At 38.8% G+C, this 17,254-nt stretch overlaps 1 protein-coding gene across 1 annotated transcript in view; it reads left to right on the top strand.

The window, feature by feature from the left end:
* Nucleotides 1-17,254, top strand: part of SYTL5 (synaptotagmin like 5) — a 209,135-nt gene that overhangs the window by 104,939 nt on the left and 86,942 nt on the right. The window lies entirely within an intron of this gene.

The raw sequence follows: 17,254 nt of genomic DNA, 5'->3' as shown, positions 1-17,254 counted from the left end.
CTGTGGGATCAGGCCTAAACTGGCAGTCAGACCTCCCTCTTGCAATCGGGCCCACTGGCTCTTAAACTCTTGCCTGCCTGCCTGATTACCCCTAACCACCTCTGCCTTGGCCCCCGTCATGGCGGCTTCATCCAGAAGGACATCGGAATGACATTGGAAGGTTGTTCAGCTGTCCGGTCTAATTAGCATTTTGTGTTTTTATTATTATAGATTCTTTTTTAAGCTTATTTATCTTTTTTCAATTAAATTTTTTGGGGTGACATTGGTCAACATGAATTTATAGGTTTAAGATGTGATTTTCTATGTTATAAGATCTGTATATTGCACCATGTGCCCATCACCCAAAGTCAAATCTTCTCCTGTCACCTTATATTAGGATCCTCTTCTCCCCCATACCATTCACCCTGGCAACCATCACACTGCTGTTTGTGTTCACGACTTTCAGTTTTATATCCCATATATGAGTGAAATCATGTAGTTCTTAACGTTTTCTGACTGACTTATTTTACTTAGCATAATGTTCTTAAGGTCCATCCATGTTGTTGCAAATTTACAAATGGCACTATTTCATCCTTTCTTATGGCTGAGTAGTATTCCATTGTGCATATGCACCACATATTCTTTATCTAGTCCTCTATTGCAAAACACTTTGGTTGTTTCCATCTCTTGGCCACTGTAAATAAAGCTGCAATGAACATAGGGGTACATATATCTTTTTGAACACATGATTTCCAGGTTGTAGAATATGTAATCAGAAGAGGGATTGCTGGCACATATAGTAACTATATTCTTAATTTTTTGAGGTATTGCCAGACTGCTTTCCATAGTGGTTGTCTGCATTCCCACCAGCAGTGAATGAGGATTCTCTTTTTTCCACTTCTCCAATACTTGTTATTGCTTGTCTTGTTGATAAAGGCTGCTCTAAAAGGTGTAAGGTAGTGTCTTATTGTAGTTATTATTTGCATTTCCCTAATTGCCAGTGAGGTTGAACATCTTTTCTTATAACTATTGGCTGTTCATATGTCTTCTTGGGATAGCTATATTTTTAGGTCTTCTGCCCACTTTTTTTTTTTTATTGCGTTGTTTGTTTGGTGTTGAGTTTTATGAGTTCTTTATATATTTTGGAAATTAAACCTTTTTTAGAGCTACTGTTTGCAAATATCATCTTCTACTTGGATGGCTGCTTCATTGTTTTGTTGTCACTTTCTGTTGCTCTGCAGAAGCTTTCTAGTTTGATATAGTCCCATTAATTTATTTTTGCTTTTACTTCCCTTGCCTTTGGGGTCAAGTTCATAAAATGTTGTCTATGACCAAGGTCCACAAGATTGGTACCTATATTGTATTCTATGTAACTTACTGTTTCAGGTCTTGTATTTAAGTCTTTGATCCATTTTAAATTAATTTTTGTACATGGAGATAAACTGCAATCCAGTTTCATTCATTTGCATGTGACTTTCCAATTTTACCAGCACCATTTATGAAGAGACTATGTTTACTCCATTGTATGTTTCTGGCTCCTTGTCAAAAATTACCTGTCCATATACATGTGATTTTATAACTGGGATTTCTATTCTGTTCCATTGATCTGTGTGTCTGTTTCTCTGCCAGTACCATGTTATTTTGATTATAACTCTGTAGTATAATTTGAAGTCAAGTTGCTTGATACTTCCAGCTTGGTTCTTTTTTCTCAGGATTGCTTTAGCCATCGGGTATCTTTTGTGGTTCCATACAAATCTGATGATTTCTTGGTCTCTTTATTTTTTTAAAATGACATTGGGATTTTGATGGGGATTGCATTAAATCTGTATACTGCTTTGCGTAATATGGCTATTTTAACTATGTTGATTATTCCAATCCCTGAACACAGAATATAAATATTTTTTTTCATTTTGATGTGTCTTTTTAAAATCTCTTTTAGTAAGGCTTTATAATTTTCAGTATCTAGGTCTTTTGCATTCTTTGTTAAGTTTATTCCTAGGCATTTTATTCTTTTGTTGCAATTGCAAAAGGAATTTTTTTTTCATTTCTTGTTCTGAGGTTTTGTTGTTAGTATACAGGAAGGCAATGGATTTTTGCACAATAATTTGTATTCTGCAACTTGACTGTATTTGTTTAGTTTTTTAAATAATTTTTATTGTTGAAAGTACTAAATATGTCTCCGTTTCCCCGATTGACTTCCTCCAACACGCCCCTGTCCCCCCACTCCCCACCCCATGCCTTCAGCACCCTATTGTCTGTGTCTATGGGTTATGCAAATGTGACTACAAGGTCTTTTGTTGATTACCTTTCAACCACCCACCCTCCCCGGCCTTCCCTCTGAGATTTCGCACTCTGTTCCATGCTTCCATGTCTCTGGATCTATGCTGTTCATCAGTTTATTTTGTTCATTAGATTCCACATATGAGTGCGATCATGTGATACTTGTCTTTCTCTGACTGACTTATTTCACTTAGCTGATACTCTCCAGGAACCTCCATGCTGTATCAAAGTGTAAGAGATTCTTCTTTTTTACTGCTGCATAGTATTCCATGGTATAAATGTACCACAGCTTTCTTATCCACCCATCTACTGATGGGCACTTGGGGTGTTTCCCAATCTTAGCTATTGTAAATTGTGCTGCCATGAACATAGGGGTGCATACATTCTTTCTGACTGGTGCTTCGGGTTTCTTAGGATATATTCCTAGAAGTGAGATCACTGGGTCAAATGGCAGTTCCATATTTAATTTTTTGAGGAAATGCCATACTGCTTTCCATAATGGTTGCACCAGTCTGCATTCTTCCCAGCAGTGTACTAGGGTTCCCTTTTCTCCATATCCTTGTCAGCAGTTGTTATTTATTGATTTGTTGATGATAGACATTCTGACAGGTGTGAGATGGTACTTCATTGTCGTTTTGATTTGCATCTCTCAGTTGATTAGTGACTTTGAGCATTCTTTCATATGTCTCTTGGCCATCAGTATGTCCTTATTGGAGAAGTGTCTGTTTAGGTCCTTGGCCCATTTTTTAATTGGATTGTTTGTCTTCCTTTTGGTAAGTTGTATGAGTTCCTTATATATTTTGGATATTAACCCTTTATCAGATGTATAACTGCCAAATATGGGCTCCAATGCAGAGGGCTCTCTTTTTGTTTTATTGATGGTTTCTTTTACTGTGCGGACACTTTTCATTTTGATGTAGTTTCATTTGTTTATTTTATCCTTAGTTTCCTTTGCCTTACATATGCCTATACTCCTCAAAATATTTCGGAAAATCCAAGAAGAAGGAATAATTCCAAACTACCTTTATGGGACCTACACTATCTTAATTCCAAAGCCAGAGAAAGACACTACAAAGAAAGAAAATTACAGAACAATATCCCTGATGAACATAGATGCTAAAATCCTCAACAAAATATTAGCAAATCACATTAAGTAATGTATTAAAAAGATCATACACCATGACAAAGTGGGATTTATTCCAGGGATGCAAGACTGGTACAATATCCACTAATCAATAAATGTGATACATCACATAAACAAATTGAAAGACAAAAATCACATGGTCATATCAATAGATGCAGAAAAAGCATTTGATAAAATCCAACACCCAGTTTTCATAAAACTCTCAGCAAAGTGGGAATAGAGGTAGCAGATCTCAACATGATAAAGGTCATATATGACAAACCTAATGCCAAAATCATACTCAATGGGTAGAACTAAAACCATTTCCCCTAAGAACAGGAACAAGACAGGGATGTCCACTTTAACCACTCTTATTTAACATAGTACTGGAAGTCCTAGCCACAGTAATCAGACAAGAAGATTGCCTTGGGTTATATGGACATTGTAATGACGTTGATCCTACCAATCCATGAACACGGTATGTTCTTCCATTTCTTTATGTCTTCCTCTATCTCTTTTTAAAATGTCCTGTAGTTTTCTGAGTACATGTCTTTTACTTCTTTAGTTAAATTTATTCCTAGGTATCCTAATTTTTTTGGTGCAATGGTAAATGGGATTTTTTTCATTTCTCTTTCTGTGAGTTCATTATTGGTGTATAAAGAGTCCATAGATTCCTGGATGTTAATTTTGTATCCTGCTACATTGCCAAATTCATTAATTAAGTCTAGTAGTTTTTTGAGGGAGTCCTTGGGTTTTCTATGTATAGTAGCAAGTCATATGCAAATAAGGACAGTTTTTCTTCTTCTTTTCCCATTTAGATGCCTTTTATTTCTTCTTCTTGTCTGATCACTATGGCTAGCAATTCCAGTACTATATCAAACAGGAATGTTGAAAGTGGGCATCCTTGTCTTGTTCCTGTTCTTCTTTCTCCAGATTCCTGTGACTATTCAGGGTCTTTTCTTTTTCCAGATGAATTTTTGGAGAGTTCTTCCTAGGTCTGTGAAGTATGCCACTGGTATTTTAATGGGGATTACATTGAATCTAGAAATTGCTTTGTGTAGTATGGACATTTTAATGATGTTGATTCTACCAGTCCATGAACACAGTATGCTGTTTCATCTGTTTATGTCTTTATCTCTTTTGTCAATGTCCTACAGTTTTCTGAGTACAAGTCTTTTACCTCCTTAGTTAAGTTTATTCCTAGGTATCTTAATTTTTGTGTACAATGGTATATGGAATTGATTTTTCCCCATTGTTATCTGAGAAGATGCTTGGTGTGATTTCTATCTTCCTGAAGTTGAAGAGACTTTGCCTGTTTCTCAATATGTGGTCTATCTTTGAAAATGTCCTATGTGCCCTTGAGAAGAATGTATGTTCTGTGGCTTTGGGGTGAAATATTCTGAAGATGTCAATTAATTCCATCTAATCTAGTGAGTCATTTGGGATTGATGTTTCTTTGCTGATTTTTTGTTTAGAGGATTTATCCAGTGGTGTCATGGGGTATTAAAGTTCCCTACTCTGATTGTATTGCTGTCGATCTCACCCTTCATATCCTCCAGAAGGTTTTTTATGTATTTTGGTGCTCCTATATTGGGTGCATATATGTTTTCCAGAGTTATATCCCCTTGTTGAATTGCTCTCTTTAGTATTAGGAAGTGTCCTTCCTTATCTCTTGTTCTGGCCTTCACTTTAGGTTCTAGTTTGTCAAATTACTAAGTATTGCTACCCCCAGCTTTTTTCTCATTTCCATTCACCTGGAAAAAAATATTTCCATTCCTACACTATCAGCTTGTGTGAGTCCTTTGTTCTGAGGTGGGTCTCTTGTAGACAGCAGATATAAGGGTCATGTTTTTTTTTAATATATTTTATTGATTTTTTATAGAGAAGAAGGGAGAGGGATAGAGAGTTAGAAACATCGATGAGAGAGATCAATCAGCTGCCTCCTGCACGCCCCCCACTGGGGATGTGCCCACAACCAGGGTACATGCCCTTGACCAGAATCGAACCCGGGACCCTTGAGTCTGCAGGCCGACGCTCTATCCACTGAGCTAAACCGGTTTGGCAAGGGTCATGTTTTTTATCCATTAAGCTACCCTATGTCTTTTGATTGGAACATTTAATCCATTTACATTTAAGGTTATTATTGATAGGTACTTGTTTGTCATATTTTTATTCTTTATGCCTGTGTTCCTTCATCCCTTCCTATTTCTTCTTTTAACAACAGTCCCATTAGCATTTCTTGCATTGCTGGTTTTGTGGTAGTAAACTCTCTTAGCCCTTTTTGTCTTTGAAGCTATTGATTTCATCTTCAATTTTTAATGATAACCTTACTGGGTATAGTATTCTTGGATTCCGGCCCTTGCTTTGCATTACTTTATATATTTCATTCCACTCCCTTCTGATCTGATGTGTTTCTGTTGAGAAATCAGTTGATAGTCTAATGGAAGAGCCCTTATAGTTAACTTTCTGTCTCTCTGGCCACCAATTTAATTACTATGTGTCTTGGTGTTGGTTTTTTTGGTTCATCTTATTTGGGACTCTGAGCTTCTTTGATTTTTGTGATTTTTTTCTTTACAATATCAGGGAAATTTTCTGCCATTATTTCTTCAAACAGGTTTTCTATTCCTTGCTCAGTTTCCTCTTCTTCTGGTACTCCTATTATGTGGAAGTTGTTTCATTTCATGTTGTCACAAAGCTCCCTTAGGCTCTCTTCCTTTTTTAAAAATTTGTTTTCCAGTTGCTGCTTTGCTTGGATGTTTTTTCCTACCTTGTCTTCTAGCTCACTGATGCAGTCCTAAGCTTCTTCTAGTCTGCTGTTAATGTTTTCTATTGTGTTCTTTATTGCAGCTATGTCATTCTTCATTTATTCTTGGATATTCTTCATTTCTTCTTGATTCTTACATGTTATTGAATTTGTCTTTCATCCTTTTGAGCATCCTTATGAAGATTGCGCTGAATTCTTTCTCTGACATATTGCTTGCCTCCATTTTGTTTACTTCTTTTTCCAGTGATTCCTCCTTTTCTTTTGTATGGGGGTTGTTTCTTTGTCTCCCCATATTCACTCCTCTCAGGTTGCCTGCTTATGTGGCTCACTCTCTATTATGTTGAACAAAACCCACAAAATGCAACTTGACAAGACATGACACAGAGGGAACAAAACACAAATGTATTCACAACACCAATAACCCCCCCCCAAAAAAATTGACCACCAGATAAGAGAGTATTAGGGGAGAGAAAAGAGTGCAAAAATGATACTGAGAAAAGGATAAAAGGTAAGAGAGAAAAGAAAAAGAAGAAAAAATAAAGGAAAAAGAATTCATATATATGAGTAGAAAACTCCACAAAACCAACAACTAATAAAAAATTTCAAACACTCATAAAAAAAGAAGGGGGGGTGAATCTGAAGATGCAGAACTTATTTCCAGAAGGTAAGGTAAAGGAATTGAATGAATGGGGAAATGGCCATGATTCAGTTCAGAGGAAGTAGAAAGAGAATGAGTGTATAAGAAGAAAAGTAAAAAACAAAATACTCAATTAAAAATAATAATAATGATGATGATAATTAAAACTAATAATAATGATGAAAAAATATATATTAAATTATATAAATAAAAGAAAATTTATCCTATATAATTAAAGGGAAATATGCAAATTGACCCTAATGGTGGAACAACTGGGAAGGGCTGGTCACTGTGATGTGTACTGACCACCAGGGGGAAGATGCTTAATGCAGGAGCTACCTCCTGGTAGTCAGTGAACTTCCACAGGAGGAGGGCCACTCAGCCAGAATCCAACTCAGGGCTGGCCTGCACAGTGGCAGTTGAGGGAGCTTCTCCACTGGGGAGCAGGCCTCAGCTGTTAGTTGGACATCCCCTGAGGGCTCCAAGGCTGCCAGAGGGGTGTCTGACTGCCAGCCTAGGCCTGATCCCCCAGGGAGTGGACCTAAGCCAGCAGGTGGACATCCTCCAAGGGCTCTCAGGCTGTCAGAGGAATTTCTTACTGCCAGCTTAGGCTTGATCCACTGTGGAGTGGGCATAAGCCAGCAGGTGGACATCCCCCAAGGGCTCCCTGGCTATGAGAAGGATTTCTAACTGCCAGCTTAGGCCTGATCCCCTGGTAGCAGGCCTAAACCATCAGTCAGACATCCTATGAGGGGTCTCACACTGTGAGAGTGTATAGGCTGGGCTGAGCGATGCCCGCCCCCCCCCCCCCAAGTGAGTACACAAATTTTTGTGCATTGGGCCTCTAGTATATATATATATATATATATATATATATATATATATAAATTTTCCCCTCTCTTTCTCTATATATTCATCTATTTTTGGAAAAGGAGAATAGAGTAGAGAGCAGATAGCCTGAGTTTGGTAAGTCAAACTAATTGAGCTATTAGTAGAAAAAGAGAACAAGTGAGGAGAGGAAAAACAAAGCATAAATTTAAAAAAAAAACAAAACCATAAAACAAACAACAAAATGAAGAAAGAACAAAATTGGCTAGAGAAGAAAGAGAAAAGAGAAAGTTGCATGATCTTGGAGCAGGGAAGAGGAAATTAGATATAGGAGTAAGCCAGCAGAGACTACTATAATAATAATGTGTCAATAAATCAGCTAAAGAAGATCAATTTTTAACAAGGAGTAAAAAGAAAGGAGAGCGAAAACCTAAAGCAGTAACAGGAGAAGACAAACAGGGTGAAAAAGATAGAAGTGAGAAGGAAAGGGTTGGCATAAAGGAAAAAATGAGATAGAGTAAAATAATGATAAAAAGTAAAAAAAAAAACTATTGATGTAGAACACTAATTCAAAACAAGAAATAAATGAAAGGATAAATAATAATAACAAATAAAAATAATAAACAAAAAGATAAAATAAAGAGAAAAAATTTAGTTTTTTAAGTAAAAAATAAACAAATAAAATAGTGAAGTAATGAAGTTTGTTCATAGTCAGCACTGTGTTGAAGTTCCCAGCAATCCACTGCTCCTCTGTGTCAGACACCACAATCTTGGTTTCAGGCAAGTGGGATCAATTTGCCTACTTTGTTTTTCTGCCTGTTTTCAGTTGTATTTACACAAGCGTCTATTTCTGACATGGACTCTAGATGGCAGTATTTCTGTATTAGTTTCTGGGACCAAATGGCCCCTCAACCCAGTCCCGAGGGCTCCCTGAGGAAATTTATAATATTTGTTTCCCTGTTGAGCTCAAGATTGGATGCGGCTGCATTGCTAAGAGGGGCCTGGTCTTCAGAACAAAAATGTCTGTTCAGGGTTGGAAGGATTGAACTGTCCCAGAGCTGGCTTCCTGATCATCTCTCTCTATTTTGTTCCCCAGCTTCCACCAAAACACCTTCCCCTGCACCGTGGCCTTGGTGAGTGTTTGTAATTAAAAGGTCCAATGCACTGGATTTAGCCAGTAAAAGCAAGGGAATGCTAAAGACAGAGAAACCACGCCACTGCATGTCTCTCTCCCTGCAGCACTGTGTGGCCTGTGCAGAACTTCAGGCTTCCTTTCTGGATGCAGCCTCCCATGTCTGTGGGCTTAGATCTAGAGTCCCCTGCTGCCAGCAGCCCTGTGGACCTGCTCTCATATTCAAGCACTACACTGTCCCTAGGGGACATGGATTTGGTGTAGCACAGTTTCCTTCTGAGACTCTAGTCCCAGCTGCACCTGTTTCTCCCTCCAGCCCAGATCCCTGATCCCACTTCTCTCCAGGTGACCTCTGACCTTTTCATCCATGGATTGTCTCACTAGCTGTATTTAATTCCTCAATTCCAGGTGGATGTTATTCAATTCAGCTGTTTCTTCTATATGCTCCGTGAGAAGGTGCATGGCCCATCTGCCTTTTTGGCCACCATTTTGTCTCCCCCTGGACAAACATTTTAGGAGCCTGCAGCCAGGGAGGCTGGAGTCTTGGTGTTCATGGGTTTTCAACCAAGGCAGCTGGTCCCTGGCCAGTGTGGCCGTAGAGTCCCGGGTGGTGTCTGAGATCTTCCTGGGTGGAGGTGAGGCTGGGCTCCCAATCACAGCTGCTTTCCCCTTCAAGATGGTGTGGTCTCTACAGCAGAGCCAGCTGCCCCGGGACAGATTTCATCAGTAGTAGTCTCCCGGCTAGGGGAGCCTGGTCTGCCAGTCTCCAGCAGTCCTGCAGAATATAACTGCCCCTCACTCACACGTACACACACGCCCCACACATCCACACAGTCCTCTTTAGCTCTCTCACTCACTCACACTCTCTTCTTCAATGCTGTCCTGTCAGCTGCCATCATGGATCTCTCTCTTTGCTTCTTGATGAGTCTGGATAACGGTTTATCAATTTTGTTTATCCTTTCAAAGAACTGTCGCTTGGTTTCATTTATTTTTTTGTAGTGGTTTTTTTTTTTAGTCTCTATGTTATTCATTTCTGCTCCATCCTCATAATTTCCTTCCTTCTGCTTACTACGGGCTTTTCTTTTTGTTCTATTTCTAGTTCCTTAAGTTGTAGAGTTATATAGTTTATTGCTGATTTTTCTTGATTTTTGAGGTAGGCCTTTAGTGCTAGGAACTTCCCTCTCAGGACTGCTTTTGCTGTGTCCCATAGATTTTGGGTTGTTGGTTTTCATTTTCATTTGTTTCAAAGAATTTTTTTATTTCTTTCTTGACCTCGTTGGTAAACCATTCATTGTTTAATAACATGCTATTTTGCCTCCATGTGTTTAAATGTTTTGGGGTGTTTTGCTGTAGTTGATTTCTAATATTATGTCATTTTGATCTGAGAAGATTCTTGATATGATTTCAATCTTCTTGAACTTGTAGAGACTTGTTTTTTCTCCTAACAAGTGGCCTATCTTTGTGAATGATCCATGTGCACTTGAGAAGAATGTATATTCTGCTGCTTTGGAGTGAAATGTTCAATAAATGTCAATTAAATCCATCTGATCCAGTGTGTCCTTTAGAGTCTGTGTTTCCTTGTTAAGTTTTTGTCTGGAAGATATATCCAGTGAAGTCAGTGGGGTGTTAAAGTTCCCTACTATAACTATATTGTTGTCAATCTCTTCCTTAAATTTCTCCAGAAGTTTTTTTATATATTTTGGTGCTCCTATATTGGGTGCATATATGTTTATCAGGGTTATATCCTCTTGTTGGATTGATCACTTTAATATTATGTGGTGACCATTCTTGTCTCTTGTGATAGCCTTCATTTTGTATTCTATTTTGTGGGATATGAGTATTGGTACTCCAGCTTTTTTCCCCCCATTTCCATGGATATATTTTTCCCATCCATTCACTCTCATCCTGTGTGTCTTTTGCTTTGAGGTGGGTCTCATAGACAGCATGTAGTTTGGTCATGTTTTTTATCCATTCAGCTACCTTATGCCTTTTGATTGGAGCATTTAATCCATTCACATAGGGTTATTATTGATAGGTACTTATTTATTGACATTTTAATTTGGTATGCCTAGGTTTCTATCTCTCTTTCTTCTTCTCATTACAGCAGTCACTTCAGCAATTCTTATAATGTACTCCTTTAGTTTTTTTTCTTTTTTTCTGTGAAGCTCTTTATTTGACTATTTACTATGATAGCCTTGGTGGATATAGTAATCTTGGTTTCAGACTCTTGCTTTTCATTACCTTGAGTACTTCATGCCATTCTTTTCTGTCTTATAGAGTTTCTGATGAGAAATTATGTGTCAAACTTATGGAAACACCTTTGTAGGTAACAGTATGCTTTTATCTTGTTGCCTTTAAGACTCTATCTTTGTCTTTAATTTTTGGCATTTAAATTATGATGTGCCTGGGCATGGGCCTGTTTGGGTTCTTGCTTGGTTTTCTCTGTGCCTCCCCAACTTGTGTGACTTTTTCCTTTACCAGCTTAGTGGAGTTTTCTGCCATTATTTCTTCAAATATGTTTTCTATCCTTTTCTCCCCTTCTGCCTCTTCTGGCAATCCTGCTATGCTTATATTGTTACTTTTCACGTTGTCCTACAGCTTCCATAAGCTGTCCTCCTGTTTTGTAATTGTTTTTTTTTTTCCTTTTCTTTTCTTTTTGGTTCTCTGATTGTCTTGTGATTTTTTTTCAATCCTGACTTCTAAATCACTGATTCAGGTTCAGCTTCCCCTAATATGCTGTATATTCCTTGCAATGTGTTCTTCAGTTATGTTATGTCATTCTTTATTTCTGACTGTTCTTTTTACATAGTTACTATATCTTTTTTTATGCTGTTTTACATCTTTACCATCATTACTCTGAACTCTGTTTGAGATAAATTTCTTATCTCTGCTTCATTTATCTCTTCTTCTGGATAATTCTCTAATTTTTTCATTTGGGTTTTTTTTTTTCTTTATCTCCTCATTTTGGATGTCTGTTTGAATTTGTGACTATGTTTTAGGTAGATCCTCTACGCCTCTCAATTTCTAGTGCAGGACAGTGTCAAAGGATGTTTTTGACTAATTAGATCAGGCAAAGACTCAAAGCCTCCAGAGTCCACCTCTGCCTACAGGCTGATAGGATTCCGATTTGAATTGCCAACCCAGGCAATGCTCCTCAGTTGTGAGGAGAGATTTTTTTTTTTAACAAAGTAATGCAGTTGCTATTGCCTGGAGGATAATTATTATTTTTAGTCTTTCAAGTGGCCTCAGGGCAAGGTGTTTTCCAATAGGGTGGGTCTTCTGTCTTCCCCCCTAGGCAAGGCAAATGTCTGTGTGGGAAAGATGTCCTCTGTTGTGTGAGGGAATGACTCAGCCCAGGAATCTGGGAGTATCTGCCTTCTGATCTCTAATCCCTGGGTCCCCAATCCTGCCTTCTGCTCACACAGTTCCAGTCCACTCTGCCCTCCTTCTGCTGGAACACCATGTGGGTGGCTCCACAGGGAATTTTGTGCATTGGCTGTTTACAAAGGTGCCTGACTTTTTCAGCCATCACTTCCTGGCAGAGAGCAACCTCGCTACTTTTCACAGTCAGATGTTTTGTGGGTCTCCTTCTCAGTTCTGGTGCTCTCTTCTGGGGGGCCCAACTTGGGGATTAGATCCAAGAGCTCTCAGTGGCAAACCCCCACAGCTGAGATATCTCTATGGAACTTCAGTTGCTGTCTGTGGGGCCCTGGCCAGCCCTTTGGCACCTGCACCCCTCCTACAAATCTCTATGTGGTCTCCACCTTTGGTCCTCAGATATCAGGGTTCTCTCTAGCCAATCTTACCTTAAGTATTCAGGAAGTGTTTCTGTATTTTAGTTATAATTCCTGTTTGTTCCTGGGAGCATGTCCATGCAGCATCCACTTAATCTTCTGCCATTTTTAATCTCTTGTATTTGTTTATTGTTTCTAATAATTTTGTAGTGGAGTGTTTAGGGTTCTCTATATACAGTATCTGGTTGTTTGCAAAAGTGACAGTTTAACTTTTTCATTACCTATTTAGATGTCTTCTATTTCTTTCTCTTGCCTTGTTGCTCTGCTAGGACTTCCAGCACTAAGTTGAATGAGAGAGATGAGAATGGACATCCTTGTCTTGTTCGTGATCTTAGAGGAAAAGCTTTCAGTTTTTCACCATTGAGAATGATTTTAGCTGAGGGTTTATCATATATGGCCTTTATTATGTTGAGGTTCTTTCCTTATATTCCTGTTTTACTGATTGTTTTAATCATAAATGGATGTTGTACCTTATCAAATGCTTTTTCTGCATCTACTGATAAGATCATATGATTTTTATCCTTTCTTTTGTTAATGTGATGTACTACATTGATTGATTTGAGAATGTTGAACCATCCTGTGCCCCTGGAATAAACTCCATTTGATCATGATGTGTCATTTTTTGGATGTACTATTGTATTCAATTTGCTAGTATTTTGTTTAGGATATTTGCATCTGTATTCATCAGGGATATTTGTCTATAGTTTTCTTTTATGTATTATTTTTGCCAAGTTTTGCTGTCAGGGTTATAGTAGCCTCATAGAATGTGTTAGAGAGTATTGCCTCTTCTAAATATTTTTGGAAGATTTTGAGAAAGATAGGTTTTAAATTTTCTTTGAACATCTTGTAGAATCCACTGATGAAGCCGTCTGGTCCTGGAATTTTGGTTTTGGGGAGGATTTTGATTGTTGTTTCAATTTCCTAACTGCTGATCAGCCCATTTAGATTTCCAATTCTTCATGATTTAGCTTAGGAAGGTTATATATTCCTAGGAACTTATCCATTTCTTCTAGGTTATTGAATTTGGTGGCATAAAGTCTTCCATAATATATCTTTGAAGTCTGTGGTGACTTCTCTCTCATTTCTGATTTTGTTTATATCGGTCTTTTCCACTTTTTTATTAGTGAGTCTTACCATGGGCTTGTCAATATTATTAATCCTTTCAAAATACCAGCTCTTTGATTTAATAGGTTTTTTGTATAGTCTTTTTGTTCTCTATTTCATTTTATTCTGCTCTAAACTTCTTTCTTCTGTTGACTTTGTGTTGTTTTTGTTCTTCTTTTCGTAGTTCTTTAAGATATACTGTTATGTTGTTTACTTGGGAATTCTCCTGTTTCTTGAGATCAACCTAACAGTGATGGCGAACCTATGGCACGCTTGTCAGAGGTGACACCTGAACTCATTTTTTTGGTTGATTTTTCTTTGTTAAATGGCATTTAAATATATAAAATAAACATCAAAAATATAAATATTTGTTTTACTATGGTTGCAAATATCAAAAAATTTCTATATGTGACACGGCACCAGAGTTAAGTTAGGGTTTCTCAAAATGCTGACATGCCGAGCTCAAAAGGTTCGCCATCACTGGCCTATAACGATATAGACTTCCCTGTTACTGCTTTCACTGCATCCCAGATTTTTTTTTAAATATTTATTGTACACATTATTACAGATGTTCCTCTTTTTCCCCCCATAGCTCTTCTCCCCCTGGTTCCCACCCCACTCCATGCCTTCACCCCTCACTGTACTCGTCCATAGGTGTGATTTTTGTCCAATCTCTTCCCACACCCCCCCCCACCATCTTCCCCACCAAGAATTGTCAGCCCATTCCCTTTCCATGCCCCTGATTCTATTACATTCATCACTTTATTCTGTTCATCAGGGTTTTTTTTATTCATTTGATTTTTAGATTCACTTGTTGATATTTATGTATTTGTTGTCACTTTGTTGTTCATAATTTTTTATCTTTACCTTCTTCTTCTTCTTCTTCTTCTTCTTCTTCTTCTTCTTCTTCTTCTTCTTCTTCTTCTTCTTCTTCTTCAAGAATACCCTTCAGCATTTCATATAATACTGGTTTGGTGGTGATGAACTCCTTTAGCTTTTTCTTGTCTGTGAATCTCTTTATGAGGCCTTCAATTCTAAATGATAGCTTTGCTGGGTAGAGTAATCTTGGTTGTAGGTTCTTGCTATTCATCACTCTGAATACTTCTTGCCACTCCCTTCTGGCCTGCATAGTTTCTGTTGATAAATCAGCTCACAGTCATATGGGTACTCCCTTGTAAGTAACTAACTGTTTTTCTCTTGCTGCTTTTAAGATTCTCTCTCTTTGTCTTTTGCTATTCGCATCTTAATTATGATGTGTCTTGGTGTGGTCCTCTTTGGATTCCTCTTGTTTGGGGTTCTCTGCATTTCCCGGACTTGTAAATCTATTTCTTTCACCAGGTAGGGGAAGTTTTCTGTCATTATTTCTTCAAATAGGTTTTCAATATCTTGCTCTCTCTCTTCTTCTGGAACCCCCATAATTTGGATGTTGATATGCCTGAAATTGTCCCAGAGGCTCCTTACACTATTTTCATGTTTTTGGATTCTTTTTTTCTTTTTGCTCTTCTGGCTGGGTATTTTTTGCTTCTTCGTATTTCAAATCTTCAATTTGATTCTTGGGATCCTCTAGTCTACTGTTGAATCCCTGTATATTATTCTTTATTTCAGTCAGTGTATGCTTAATTTCTGACTGGTCCTTTTCCATTTTTTTAGCATTCTCACTAATATATTTTAACTTCTCACTAAGTTCCTCAGAGGTTTTTAGAAGCTTCTTGAGTAACTTTATAATTGTGGTTTTGAACTCTATATCCAGTAGTTTGCTTTCCCCCATTTCTGTAATTTGTGACATGTTTGTCTCCACATTTTGGCTGCTTCCCTGTGTTGATAGAGTGGCCTTGTGTGGTGCGTGTCCTATAGGCCCAGTTGCTCAGCCTCCCCAATCACCTGATATTCTTAGTGCACCCCTTTGTGGGCTGTGTGCACAGTCCTGTTGTAGTTAAGCCTTGATTGCTGTTGGTGTCACTGGGAGGAATTGACCTCCAGACCAATTGGCTATGAGGACCAGCTATGTCTACAATGGAAGGACTGTTGTACATGAGACACCCTTATGGGGCAGGGCTTGCTTTGATTGGGCTTCGGTGCTCACTGAGTCTGCCCCTTGAGTGCTTATGAATGTGAAGAGTTGTAATCCGGTATGCTCTTACACTGACCACTGGGGACACTGGCTCTTGGATCTCCAAGGAGATGCAAAGTCAGCCACTGCCTGAGGCCACCCAGCAGGAGCTACAGAAAGATACAAACCTCCTTTGTGTATGGGGTTTGGAAGTGCCCAGATGAGGCCCAGCTGTGAAACAAGGCAGGCTGCTGCTGCCTGGCCTTTGGCCTTCTTTTGGAAGCTTTGAGGCTCTCTGACCCAGCTGCAGTTTGAAAGGTTTTAAGCTGAGAAATGACAGGCCATTCATATGCAAAAGCTGCCCTGTACAGCTTGGGTGGGGTTGTAAATTGGGTGGGGCGGGGTCTCAGGGAATCACCAGGGTGGAGCAAACAGCAATGGCTGCCAGTCAGCCCTGTACTGGAGTTGTCCCCACGTCTCCACGTCCAGCGCCCCTACACAGGAACAATGATCCCTGTAAGCACCTCTGAGAGAAAGCTGCCCTCACATTCTGTCCTGATGCCAGACAGTCCAGTTTCTCTCCGTATGAGTCTGGTTCCCCAGAGTCTTGCCCGGAAGTGGAGTTCAGCACAATCAGGAGCTTGTATCTCCCTCCTGATTGAAGAAAAAACAACAGTGCACCCGGTTGCCAGCCTTTTCCGTGTGCGCCTTCGCATCTCCGCACCTCCTACCCATCTCAATGGACTTTTTTCTTTCCTTTTAGTTGTAGAACTTCCACTCAGACAGCTTTCCCACAGTTCTAGATGGTAGTCGTCTTTTCTTTTAGTTGTAGTTTTGATGTGGTTGTGAGAGCCAGCAAGTACAGGTGTTTACCTATGCCGCCATCTTGGTTCTCTCTCCCAGATGTTTTTATGTGTTGTATTGTCATTCTCAATTTTTTCTATATATCATTTTATCTATCTTTTATTTATTCTTTGACCCAGTTATTTTTTAGTAGTATGCTGTTTAATATTCACATATTTGTGCATTTCCTTAATGCATTTGTCTGCATTTTTGCAGTGTATTTCTAATTTCAAGGCATCATGGTCAGAGAATATGCTTTGTATAATTTCAATCTTCATGAATTTGTTGATGTTAGTTTTGTGATACAACATATGGTCTATCCTTGCGAATGTTCCATGTGCACAAGAGAAGAATGTATTATCTGATGTTCTGGGATGATAAGTTCTGTAATATCTGGAAAGAACCAGAATGACAGCCTCGGTAAATGCCGGTACTTGCCGCCTCCCACAGCCACATCAAAATTACAACTAAAATACAGAACAACCATCATTCAGAACCGCTGGAAAGCTAGCAGAATGGAAGTCCTACAACTAGAGAAGTAAACAAAAAACACACAGAGAGTGGTAGGAGGGGCAGAAGCATGGAACTGGCTAGTCTGACAGCCACATGTGGCATTATCTTCAACCAGAGGGATATCTTGTCTGCTTAGGTGTTCCATGAGGATCAATGGGTCCCAGACCCACACCAGAGCCCCAGCCCAGCTTTTAAGAGCTAGAAAGA

This window comes from Myotis myotis, unplaced genomic scaffold, assembly GCF_014108235.1.
Source record: "Myotis myotis isolate mMyoMyo1 unplaced genomic scaffold, mMyoMyo1.p scaffold_m19_p_4, whole genome shotgun sequence".
NCBI lineage: Eukaryota > Metazoa > Chordata > Mammalia > Chiroptera > Vespertilionidae > Myotis > Myotis myotis.
This window is presented reverse-complemented; position numbering and strand designations above follow the sequence as displayed.